This window comes from Oryctolagus cuniculus, chromosome 5 (genome assembly GCF_051225735.1).
Source record: "Oryctolagus cuniculus isolate XC-2025 breed Fujian yellow rabbit chromosome 5, ASM5122573v1, whole genome shotgun sequence".
NCBI classification, from domain to species: Eukaryota; Metazoa; Chordata; class Mammalia; order Lagomorpha; family Leporidae; genus Oryctolagus; species Oryctolagus cuniculus.
Window position 1 is genome coordinate 110,879,807 of NC_142871.1, and position 12,607 is coordinate 110,892,413.

Genomic DNA, 12,607 nt, shown 5'->3' on the forward strand with positions numbered 1-12,607 from the left:
AAACCATAGCATACAGGAGTGTCTGATAGTCACTTGCCTGTTTGCTAATTCAAGTGAGCTACCCAGAAAGGAAGTAAACAGAACACAGAAATTAGAGAGCAGCATCAAGTCCAGGATAGGGCCTCCTTTTATGACACATTCCAAAAACTTCCTTCCATAGCAGATCAGCACTCAGGTGTAATATAAACTATCAGCTAACTAGGAATACAAACAGGTTTTTACTTTCTTCAGTTAGAGTAAAACTCTTTATAGTTTATTCCATTTGAAGACACAATATTTTCGTGTTTTAGTAATACAAGGAGAAAAACACTTTACAGGTAGCAGCGAGCTCTTCAGAAGGCATTGTCACACTAGGGTGGAAGAAACCAGAGGTGTTATGTTCAAACTCATCTAATATGCACAAAAAATGTGATGAAAAAAATGAAAACCACAACTAACAGACAAATGATAGGGATGAAGTAGTTGAACATAAAATATTAACTGCCAAGTGGAATATTACATTTTAGAATACTTGATATAATTTTTAAATAAAAGCCTATTTTGTTTTAAAAGTACAATTAAGAAAAACAAGTATTTCCGTTGGATCTTCATTCATCAATATTGTATGTAATTGTTTACATATGTAAGCAGTATGAAGTATTTGGAAAATATTTTTGTATTATGTATTCTGAAAATAGTTGACATACTTAATGATGCAAAAATTGATTTTCATGAAATATTTAAAATGACACACATTAGTGCCTGTCAAAAAAAAAAAGATTTATTTTATTTGAAAGTCAGAGTTACACAGAGAGAGGAGAGGCAGAGAGAGAGAGACAGAGAGAGGTCTTGCATCCACTGGTTCACTCCCCAATTGGCCTCAACGCCTGGAGCTGCGCCAATCCAAAGCCAGGAGCCAGGAGCTTCTTCTAGGTCTCCCACATGGGTGCAGGGGCCCAAGAACTATGGCCATCCTCCACTGCCTTCCCAGGCCATAGCAGAGAGCTTGATCAGAAGTGGAGCAGCCGGGTCTCAAACTGGCACCCATATGGGATGCCGGCGCTTCAGGCCAGGGCGTTAACCTTCTGTGTCTCAGCGCTGTCATACTTTAATTTTTTTAAAAGATTTATTTATTTGAATGTCAGAGTCACAGAGAGGCAGAGGTAGAGGCAGGAGAGGGAGAGATGTCTTTCATATATTGGTTCACTTCCCAAATGGCCCCAATCCAAAGACAGGAGCCTAGAGCTTCTTCCAGGTCTCCCATTGCTTTCCCAGGCCATAGCAGAGAGATGGATCGGAAGTGGAGCTGCCAGGACTCAAACAGGTGACCATATGGGATACTGGCACTGCAGGTGGTAGCTTTACCCGCTATGCCACAGTGCCAGCCCACTACTTAAATTTAAATATAAAAATTAAATATAAAATAACAGGCAACATACTACATTGAATTTTAAAGATTTACTACTTAATTCCTTTTCAATTTACCTATGAAATTTCTATCTATTACATTCAAATTTTTATGTCTCCTGTTACTGGCTCAGTAGTAGTAATTCTATTTCTAATTAAAAATTTTAAGGATGTTTTTAATTATTTGGGAGGCAGAGTGACAGACAGAAACACAGATCTTCCATCTGCTGGTTCACCCCTCAGATGGCTGCAATGGCCAGAGCTGAATCAGATGAAACAAACATCCAAGCTGGATCAGAAGCAGAGCAGCTGGGACTCAAACCAGCACTCTGATATGGAATGCCAGCATCCTGCATGGTACTTTAACCCACTCAGCCACAATGCCTGCCCCGTGAATTAGAATTATTAGCTAACAAATGTAGAATTAGAAAAAGCATATCCAGAGAGGTTAAAATAAACTTTTCTTAATATGAAACAGTGACATATTTAAAAATTATAATAAAAACCAGGGGGCTGGCACTGTGGCACAGCAGGTAAAGCCACTGTCTGTAGTGCCAGCATCCCATATGGACACCAGCTGGAGTCCTGGCTGCTCCACTTCTGATCTAGCTCTCTGCTATGGCCTGGGAAAGCCACAGAAGATGGTCCAAGTCCTTGGGCCCCTGCACCCATGTGGGAGACCCGGAAGAAGCTCCTGGCTCCTGGCTTTGGATTGGCACAGCTTCAGCTATTGCAGCCATCTGGAGAGTGAACCAGCAGATGGAAGATATCTCTCTCTCTTTCTCTGCCTCTGCCTCTCTGTAATTCTGCCTTTCAAATAAAATAAATGCATCTTAAAAAAATCAATTTGTTAGTTAAATATTTCTTGATGTACTCTTAAAACGTTGAGCTACCTTTATTTATTACAAACAATAAAACTGTTGTACAAAACTAATCAAATCCCTGTCAATTCAACTACATACGTTTTAAAAGTTTTTTAAGATATGCAAAATGAAGTAAAAAATGAAAGACTCATTACCTTAGAATCAAAAGTAGTTGATTATAAACTTTAACCAACTAAGTAGAAGATAACTGTCATTTTGCTATTGTATTCTTAGTGGAACATTATCAAGAACATTTGACATTTTTTAAATTCTTAAATTTGCATCTCATTTGTCTTTCTTTATGAAATTCATATTGATATGTTAAATTCCAGAAAGGGAAGAAGAGGATGGCCACAGTTCTATTAAAATATGTGTATTTATAAATGACTTACATGGTATGAAAGGATCCTTAATTTTCAAAAGAAAACATGTTCTGTTTTCCTCATTTACTTTCTCTACTGTCTAATGATGCCCAACTAATTTAGGATCCTAAGGAATATAATTAAATAATTTCCCCACTGTTGGAGAATCAGGGCTCTTATAATAGAATGGGAAACAGCAGATGAATATAAAGCTGCTAAATTCAAATAATTTCAAAAGTCAGAAATCCTTTTTTTCCCAAATTCAAAGTGGCAATCTTTTGATTAGAATACGTTTTCAGTGATTTTATAAAAATTCTACCGAAAGGAAGGGTATTGAATTAACATTTTCAGCCAACTATGCTTTAAAAGGCTATGTTTTATAGAAGAAAAGTGGGAGTATCAATAGGTGTGGTGTTACAAATTTAAAACACTGAGCCTTTCTGGCATAATAAAACAAGCTTTCCTTCACCCCTGAGTTGCTCTTACCTAGTCAACCCTGTTATGATTTTCCATTTCAGAGTGAAAGCCTCAAGTTGCATAGATCATTTCATTGCAAATGTTAGATTGTCCTTTAATTCATACAGACAATAGATCTTCTGAATAGAGATGCATGCTCTGTATTCCCTAGCTGATAGCGTTAGATTCTACAAGAATCATGGGAATTTTTAATAATAGTTGAGGTTCCATTAAACTTAGTTCTCAAATGACTTAGAGTTTATTCATCAAATAATTCAGAGTATAAAAGTAGCACATAAACATTAATTGAACAGCCATTAAGCAGTATGACTGTTTGGTTTTGGTTGATAGAGGACATAAAGCTTTGTACCCTGTGGTGAAAAACAATTAGGCCTTATGATGCACATGTCATTAAATATTATACTACCACACTTAGACCAGTTTCACTTTACAAATCAGCAGTCAGCTGTAGTCAGAAGCTTGCCCAAGTCATAGGAAGTCATATTTTTATTGCCATGTCTTATCTGCTTATGAATGTTGTCATGTGCCTTATGCTAATAGCAATGACTAATGGTTGTCTTTATAACTTCATTCAATCTCATAAAAAAGCTTCCTCAGGAGATACCAATCATAACTAGAGTGCTGCTTAAACTATTTTTCTGAAACAAAATAGAAAAAGCAATTACCTACAAAAAGTTGAATAGATAACTTATTTTGTTCAGAAAATATCTGACAACTTCTATTGTTGAATTTGCCATGAGGCAAATTGATATCCCAAATAAGAATGCCTACTAGGTGCCTATATGTATGATGATCTAACCCTTTAAAGTTGTTCTGCTCATCTGCACCTAGGTGAAGATGTACGATAGAAAAACAAGTTGGAATAAATTTGAACATGGTTGTCTGGAGGCTCAATGTTTCTAACAATGGAGGTAAGTCCCTTTGTGCATTTGTGATTTCAATTTTGAATTCTGTTGACAAGACAGGTACAGATACCTCATTATGGACACTAACATAAATGTTTAATCATTGAAGCAGCTGTTTGTTTCAGATGGAAGCTAAGCGGGACATTAAATTAATGTAAACAAATGAGAAATTTTTTTGATTGTACTGTACATTGCTCTAGCATAGCAGTAATGTGCAAATGATTTGTATGTCTGGGATGACTAGAATTTTAAGTTATAAATTCCTAAACCAAATACCAAAACCAAAAACCAAACAATAAGGAAATATATGTTGTTTCAAGAATATGATGAATGTTCATATCACTTCTGATAATAGGGTGGGAGATAGAAAATTCCTGTGAGGAAGAAATGTTGTCTACCATACGTGATGGATCTTTATAGAGACTTTGTCTAAAGAGTTATTGTAGACATCCTTCCAAATAGCACCTTTCTGTATTTGAGATGTTCAGGTTTTTTTTTTTTTTTTTTTCTGACAGAACTAGGATATATTTGGGCTTTAAATGTTTGTAGAACAAAATGGGATGGAATGGAGCACAATGGAACAGAACACAATAAAAAGGGACCATGATTTTTTTTTTTTTTGCTCTCTTGAAATTCTAATTTGTTCTAAAACAAAAGGAAATAGAAATGTATGTCTAAATGTATAGTCAATGATACAGATGATTCAAAAGGAAGCTTCTATTTTCTTCTTTATAAATCCTGTACTTAAAGAGAATAATGAATATAACATGGCATATGTGTGTTCCATGAGACAGGAAATGGTGAAATATGTTTCAGAATCTCTTTTTGCTTTAAAAGTACTTAAATAATTTTTAAATCAAAGTGCATTTCTCAGGAACCAACCTTCACAAAGACCTTAGCATATATGTGAAGGAAGTTATAAGATCTATAGAAACACCATGCCTCCTTCTGTGTTGTCTCAGAAGAGTTTTAAAGAAGACAGTACCTTATTTTTGTGCCCCTCTTAAATCTGATCTGTACTTAACCTCTTCCCAAAGAGTTCCATGTAAAATCTCCTACAGGACATAACACACTCTTCAGAGATGGCTTTTGACCACAAAGCTTATCATAGATAGAGTGACTGTGTATCCTGGTTTACACCTGTTGAGCCAATATAATTATTGCTAGCACTACTTTTCACTCTCACATTTGTCCTTGGGTAACAGGTAGTGGTAACTGTTTATAAATAATAATAAATAACCCATATTGAAAGTTTACTATTTGTCATAGACTTTGAGATGATTTCACATATAATCAGTTCTTCATAATAACCCACTGAGGTAGGTATTTTATTGTCTCTGCTGGTGGAATGGCATAGCCTATTCTGAATAAGCAAACATGATCCAGACAAAGGTCTGATTCTGTAACTGCATACTCCATGACACAGGAAACTGTTTTCTTATTTGCTGATCAATATAATTAGCTTCCTTTTATTTAATACACTACAATATTACCAACAATTTTTTATTATTCTTACATGTGTATTTATAACTATGTTTTAAGAGACAGGAATAAAGAATTGTTCTGAACTAAAAATCAGCTATGCTGCAATTCATAATGTTAATATTATTCTACTAATGAGAACTATAATTTATTGCATGACTGATTTATGCATGGAACTGTATTGGGACTTTTCTTGTGTTATGCTACTGACCCTTTAAATACTTATGAGTAAAAATATTTGAACACCATGAATGTATATGAATTGCTTTAGCCATTAGCCCTAAATTGGTCCACAAGTTTAAAATGAAGATTATGGAATTGAATCATTTCAGTAGCCCTATCCAACTCTGAAATTCTATGCCAAATGTTGTTGCGAGTAACTAATTATTAGAATATAAGATATAGAATCTGACTGCAAAGGAAAATTTTGTGGAGTAAAAGAGACTCCCCTAACTCTCTTATTTATATTGTTTGTTTTGTATTGAGTGCTCAATAAGGGGATATACTTTATATACTTGCTAACCTTTTGTTTTCTCCTTTTCATAGGTCAAGAAGAGAATTTGGATTTGATCAATGTAAGTTCAACTCCACTATGCTACAGAGAGCATCCTTCTCTGAAATTGTAGATTATCCTAATTTAGAAATTTTTGTGAAAATCAATATTAAATAGATAATCCATAATACTCACTGATACTCAAATTTGTTTCACCACTATATAAAGAATATGGCTATAAAAACACATGTCACATAGGCATTTGGCATAGCAGTTAAGATACCAATTGAAACACTGGCATCCCATACAGAAGTGCCTGTGTTCAACTCCCAGCTCCATTCCTGATTCCAGCTTTGTGCTAATGCATGCCCTGGGAGAAACAGATGATGGCTCAGGTTATTGTGCTCTTTACACCCATGTGGGAGACCTGGGTTTCCTAGTTCACAGCTTTGGTCTTACTCAAAGCTGTCTGCTGTAAGCATCTGGGAAATGAACCAGCAGATGGAAGGTTCTCTCTCTCTCTCTCTCTCTCTGTCTCTGTTTGCCAGTCTCTCAAAAAAGATAAATAAATAAGTATTCAAAAACAGTTATCCAGTCTCTCAAAAAAGATAAATAAATAAGTATTCAAAAACAGTTATAATACTATTATATAGGGGTCACTGAAAGGAAATTCCTTGTCATTTTTTTCAAACAAAATATGTGGAAATTCTTACTAAGGCAAAGTAAGTTTGGTGTGCTGCAGAGAACAAGTTAATTGTAAATTTGTGCCTATACCCAAAAGATAATTACAATTACATTGATGATACAAGAATATAAGTGCACAAATATGGATTCCATATTATAAAATTATAAAACACCAACTTATATAGTAGGATTTAAAGAGTGATTCTGAACAAGGCACTCATATCAATGTCATGTATAGTATCTTTTAAAAACTTAGATGCCAGGACCCTATCTGCATTGACAAAATAAATTTCTGCAGTTGGATCCTAGAAATTTGTATTTTTAAAACTCCGCAGGTGACTCTCATGTGCCCTATGGATAACAACCAGTGGATTAAAATACATATAGAACGTATTAACATGTCAATTTTGCAGACTGAAAAAGAAGTTAATTGAACCAGAAAATTAAAAATGATTTCCTAGAAGGGATGAGATTTCAATCAATGTCAGATATGGACAAAGGTAAGTGAAACATATTTTTCTTTGTAATTTCAAATAAAATCTTGTCTTTGGAGTTTTTCTCTGCATTTCAGATTCCTAATTATATTTGTATGGAATATATAATAAAACTTCTAAGAATACATGGAAGTGTTATTTTCTAAAATATCTATGTTAAATATAACTTTGATATGGCTACATGAAAATCAGGTTAAAAATCTTAAAAGTTAGTATGTTATTATAACTTTGTACTAGTACCCATAATAAGAAATTTAATCCCCACCCATAAATGCAATTTAGACTTCAAATTACCAAAGGGCAGGATCCATGTTTTTATTAAAATTTAGATCCTGAGATCTTATAGGGATAGTGTCCAGAATATGCACAATAATTATTTGCTGAATCCATAAGGTATCTGGATTTAATTGGTTTATTCAGTCCACCTTGCTTGGGATGCAGATTTCAATGCCCTCTGTTCAACAGATCAAGTATTTAGCTTTGAAGATTTGTTTGTTCATTTATTTGTTTCTTGATCTGGAACCAATGGGCTGGTAAAGACTTTCAGAATCATTAGCTTGTAAGGGTGAGAGTTTAGACTTTTTGTTTCTAAGGAAAAAATAATTGAAGGGAAGGAAACAAAGGTGGAAGGGAGGGGAGTGGGAAAGGGAACAAATGAGCCGCAAGCATCTTAACAGGGGAGTTCTTCCGCAGCAGTTCCCTAACAGCTGATAAATCCCTGTTCTCAGAACAGTCCCTCCACAGGGAGCAGCAAAGCCTCCAAACCGCTGCCAGACTGGGAGTGAGGCTTCCGGAGCTTCCCAGAGCTTCCCAAAACTCTCTCTGCTGACCACCCTCTCCCTTTTTGTGTGAGACCAAGCTGTTTCGTCATTGCTTTCCTTTGGGTTGTTATTAGAACTTTAAAGGAAGCTTTGGTCAAAAGGATCACAATCTTTATCTTATGCTGCATCATGTATCCCCAGGACCAGTCAAGTCAAGTTGCCTTAGCTTTTGTTATTATTGCAGAAAAAGATGTCAGAGGTTTATCCTTGAGTATAATTTTATAGTACTTTTGAGAAGACTTTAATCCTACCTAATAAATGCAATTTGGACTATAAACTACCAAAGGGGAGGATCCACATTTCATTCAAATTCAGATTCTGAGCTCCTAAGCAGAGGGATTCGTAACTATGATGTGTACAGTAAACGTTCGTTGAACAAATAAGGCGTTACTTTTAGAGTTTCATAGAATTTACTTTTAGAGCTTCATAGGGGAAAATAATAGGAAGAAGAAAGAATAAAAAGAAAGCATGACACGGATTGGAAAAGGGTATGGTGTGCTGATGACTGAAAGCTTTGATAACTAAATAAAATAAAGGTTGTTTCCTTTTTTTTTTTTTTAATGGAGGGTGACATTGTGGCATAGCAAGTAAAGATGCTGCCTGTGACAGCAGCATCCCATATGGGTGTTGGTTTGATTCCTGACTGCTCCACTTCTGATTCAGCTCCCTGGTAGTGCACCTGGGAAGGCAGCAGAGAACTGCTGGGCCCCTGGACCCATGTCGAAGACCTGGATGAATCTCATGGCACCTGGCTTCCACCTGACCCAGCTCCAGCCAGTGCGGCCATTCAGGGAGTGAACCAGCAGATGGAATATCTACCTTTCTCTCTCTCTCTTCTTTTCTCTCTCACTCTACCTTTAAAATAAATAAATCTTTTAAAAAATAAAAGCTTTGGTACCATGCATAGATGTGTGTAGGATTTGGATAGTAAGGGAGGAAGTGGGAGGCATCATACAGTGCCTAGTTATGGACTTGTAAAACATTTTGAGTGTGAAACAGCTTTGATAATCAAGACAGGCACTTAACTGGTATCAGGGAAGCAGCAGGTAAGATCAAGAAGACGGAGCTGGAGCAGAAACTGTTCTATCAGTATGGGATGCTTGCAAGCTCAAGTGCTACCTGGAGAAGTCCTGGTTGCTCACCTCCATTGATTGCTTGTGGTTAGTTGATGTGACATGCTACCTTAAAGGAGCTGTCGGTGAACTCTTGAGTCCATGCATCTTGTAATAGATGCATGGAATTCATAACGAGATCAAGCCTCAAGACTTCCACATTGCTAAGTGGAAACAGCAGTAATCATATTGGCTGCAAAATAACCTAGGGAACTGAAGTCTTGAGAACGTCTAGTTTAAGGAATATATCTACTCGTCCACTAATGAGTGGCTGGCTGTTGAGCCTCCCTCTCAAGGAGCTGATTGCCTCACTCCAGACAAGCCTGATTAGCATCAGGGTAAAACATACCTAAATAAATAATCCCATAATTCTTGATAAGCAATGATTGAACAGGGACATGTCTGACATAGTTTAATTCACAGTGGTATACACAAAAAAACCTGCCAATAAAATGAATTAACATGTTAAGGATGTTTAAGTGTGGATCATCACGTCGAATGGTGCAATTGTCATCTCTAGCACAGTAGTCACTGGTATTCAGTCAGTGGTGTGCTGGGGCTGGCACACACAAGCTCATGAAATCTGAATCTCAACTAGGTGAGAACTTCAGTGAGTCTGTTTATACCATGGAATTTGGGCAATGTGAGAAGCAGAGCTTATTGCTTTTCCTTTTTCAGAGAGCCAGTGAGCCAGTTTACCAGCACACCACTGAGTTACATGCACATTCTAGAGAAAAGGACGCAATATAATTGTATGCCACAATAATTAGGGATGTCTCAGGCTGAGTAAATATTTGAAGAATACAGTGCTTAAGAAACAATGTATTTTGTTAGACTGTCAAGGCTGAAATCTGTTATAAGCTATCAGTTAATGGAAGGTAACTATGCCTTCGCCGCTCATCCTCACAATGAGAATGCAATACTACTACCCCACAGTTTTGTTTTGATGACTAACGGAATTAGTATAAGTGATACACTTTAAAAAGTGCCTGAAGTGCTGAAGGTGTTACCTTAAACATATCCTATTTATATCAACGGGATATGAGACTATACAACTTTTTACAGTCTTCTAAAAGACTTTGCCTAATTTCAGTGTTATTTTCCTTTTTGAGCTTTTATATCTTTTAGAAGCCCATATTCGACCTCCACAGGTTTTCTAAAGATTTGTTAAGTGAAAGCACATCAAATCACTTTGAAATGGATAAAACACTATGTAAATGAAAGGTGGAATAATTATGTTAAAGGCATCATCTTGAATTGTCTTTATACTGCATCTTTGAAATGAGCATCGGATTTTTCTCTAGGCAGTTACTGCTTCTACAGAAACAAACACAGATGGTGACCAAACTTCCTAGTGAATAGTTTTAGGCAACATCATTTATCAAAATACCACAGGTCACTAAATGCACAGACTCAAAACAAGCCCACCTCTCAGTGTCAGGCTAGCATGGTAATTTAGGCAAATAACCCTCTGTTTGATAGTTCAAGTGTTTTCTGATATGTAAAATGCATTGGCACAACAAACAGAAAGTCTTACATGTAACTAAGGTTTATAAAATAGGATATTAAGATTGTAGTTTTGTAGAGAAAAAGTCAGTTTGTTTTCTTTGGTGAGCATTTCTAGCCAAATTTCAAACTAATATTGTTGGTTTTAAGTGTAGATGTCCCTATAACCTATTGACCTTCCCTCCAAAGTAAAGAAATGGGGACACATGTCTTAAAGATACTTTTTAGACCTACTAAGAACCCAGTCTTCAGGGTGCAAACTTCCTTGGTTCAGTGAGAGAGTCCTGTGGTTTCTAGAACTTAGCCTCTCCTAATTGAGTTTTGTCCTTGTTCTGAGCCTCTTTGCCCTTGAACCCATTTCTTGCCCTTCCTAGCTCAGCGAAAGGAGAGGAATCCCTGAGGCTTCCTCCCCAGAGCTGTTCCAGCTGGCAAGTGGCTGGCTTCTGCGCCCAGGGATTCAGGGCTGGAGACACTGGCAGGTAATTGAAGACAGAAGAAAGCAGAAGACAGGGCCGGTCTCTCAACGCTGTCTTTGCCTCCTGCACCTTCTTTAGCAGCCCCTATGTCTTCCCTGTACCACAACCCACTCACTCCTGCCACAGTGTAGCTCCTACCCGGAAACCAAGGCTCCTATCTAGAAGTCACATCCCCTTGTCCTGTGTCTTTTCAGCCTGGAGTTATGGCCTGCTCCTGTTATGGATTTCTGAGCTGTCACACCTTTCTCTGGTTGGTCTCCTTTCTTTCCTCAACTGTTTGCTGCTTTACCAATTGTCTGTTTTATAATTCTCCCATTTAAATACTTCAGCTGAATTCTGTTTTCCTTATTGGGCCCTTATTGAGCCAAGCTCTGACACAGGCCTCCTCCTCATAATGAATTCTTGGCAAAGCAACTTTGTTGGAAGCTTAGCTCTTCACTACTCATGGTAATTACCTTAGAAATCCTTCGAGAGCATGCAACCGCTGTTCTCTGCGCAGCGCTTCCTTGTAGTTAAATGATGATTCTACCTTGAGCGTTCTCTGTGCTGTGGCCTTGAGATAGAAGCAGAGAGAAAGTATTTTTATTTCTGCTAACAATGAGTATTTTTAAAGACATTCAACCAGTACCCATTATTGTTAACCCACATGGTACCTCTTCTTCAGGCCCCATTCCTCACATACTTTGCAGGGAGTTCATTCACAGCTAGTCAGTCTATCAAATATCGGAGCCCTACTTCCTATGTAACAAACGTCTCCAAGAACTAGTTCCCATATGCAAGTGACAGGAATGAAACACAGATATGTTATCTGCAACCACTCTAAAAAGCTCTTCCTTCTTGTTTTCTTTCAAAGAAGGATAGTTGTGTCCACAAAACAACTTCCTATCTATCTTAAAAATTTAACCGAGCTTCAAAATGCAAGGGGTCTTCAAAAAGTTCAGGAAAAATGTATATTATGAAGACTATTCTTGGGTTTCAAAAAAATTTTACACCAAAATAATTGTTTTTTTAATTCTATTTTCCATGAAATTTTGAAGTACATACACACACACACACACACACACACACGCTTTATATCCTGAATCCAAATGTATGGGGCTGTCATTGTGGTGCAACAACTCAAGCCACCACTTGCAACACTAGCATTCTATTCCAGAGTGCTGGTTTGGGTCTTGGCTGATCTGCTTCTAGCTCAGCTCTCTAATATGCTGGGAAAGGCACCGGAAAATGGCCCAAGTACTTGGGGCCCCTGGGCCCCTGTCTCCAGTGTGGGAGACCAGGATGGACTTCCTGACTCCTGGCTTCAGCTTGGCCCAGCCCATGCTGCCACAATCACTTGGAAAGTGAACCAACAGACGGAAGATCCCCCTCTCTCTCTCTGCCACTATTCCTTTCAAATAAAATAAATATTCTTTTAAAAAATGTTGGCACTAGATTTATACATCCCATGGGTTTTTTAAACCTGTTTTGGATTTTGCATACTGACACATACATTTCTACGTTTAAAAATATAATATTTTTAAAGGTTTTCCATAAGTTTTTTCAA

General features: G+C 37.1%; 1 long non-coding RNA gene across 4 annotated transcripts in view; it reads left to right on the top strand.

Annotated features, from left to right (window-relative positions):
• The window catches only part of LOC149126610 (uncharacterized), a 45,342-nt gene that overhangs the window by 5,803 nt on the left and 26,932 nt on the right, over positions 1 to 12,607 (top strand). The window contains exons 2-5 of one of the 4 annotated variants that reach the window (XR_016233956.1): positions 3,920 to 3,999; positions 6,022 to 6,050; positions 7,066 to 7,152; positions 8,631 to 9,399. This is a non-coding gene — a long non-coding RNA (uncharacterized LOC149126610). Of the gene's footprint in view, positions 1 to 3,919; positions 4,000 to 6,021; positions 6,051 to 6,987; positions 7,153 to 8,630; positions 9,400 to 12,607 lie in introns of those variants that run through there. The other 3 variants (XR_016233954.1, XR_016233953.1, XR_016233955.1) reach the window with 3 other exon arrangements.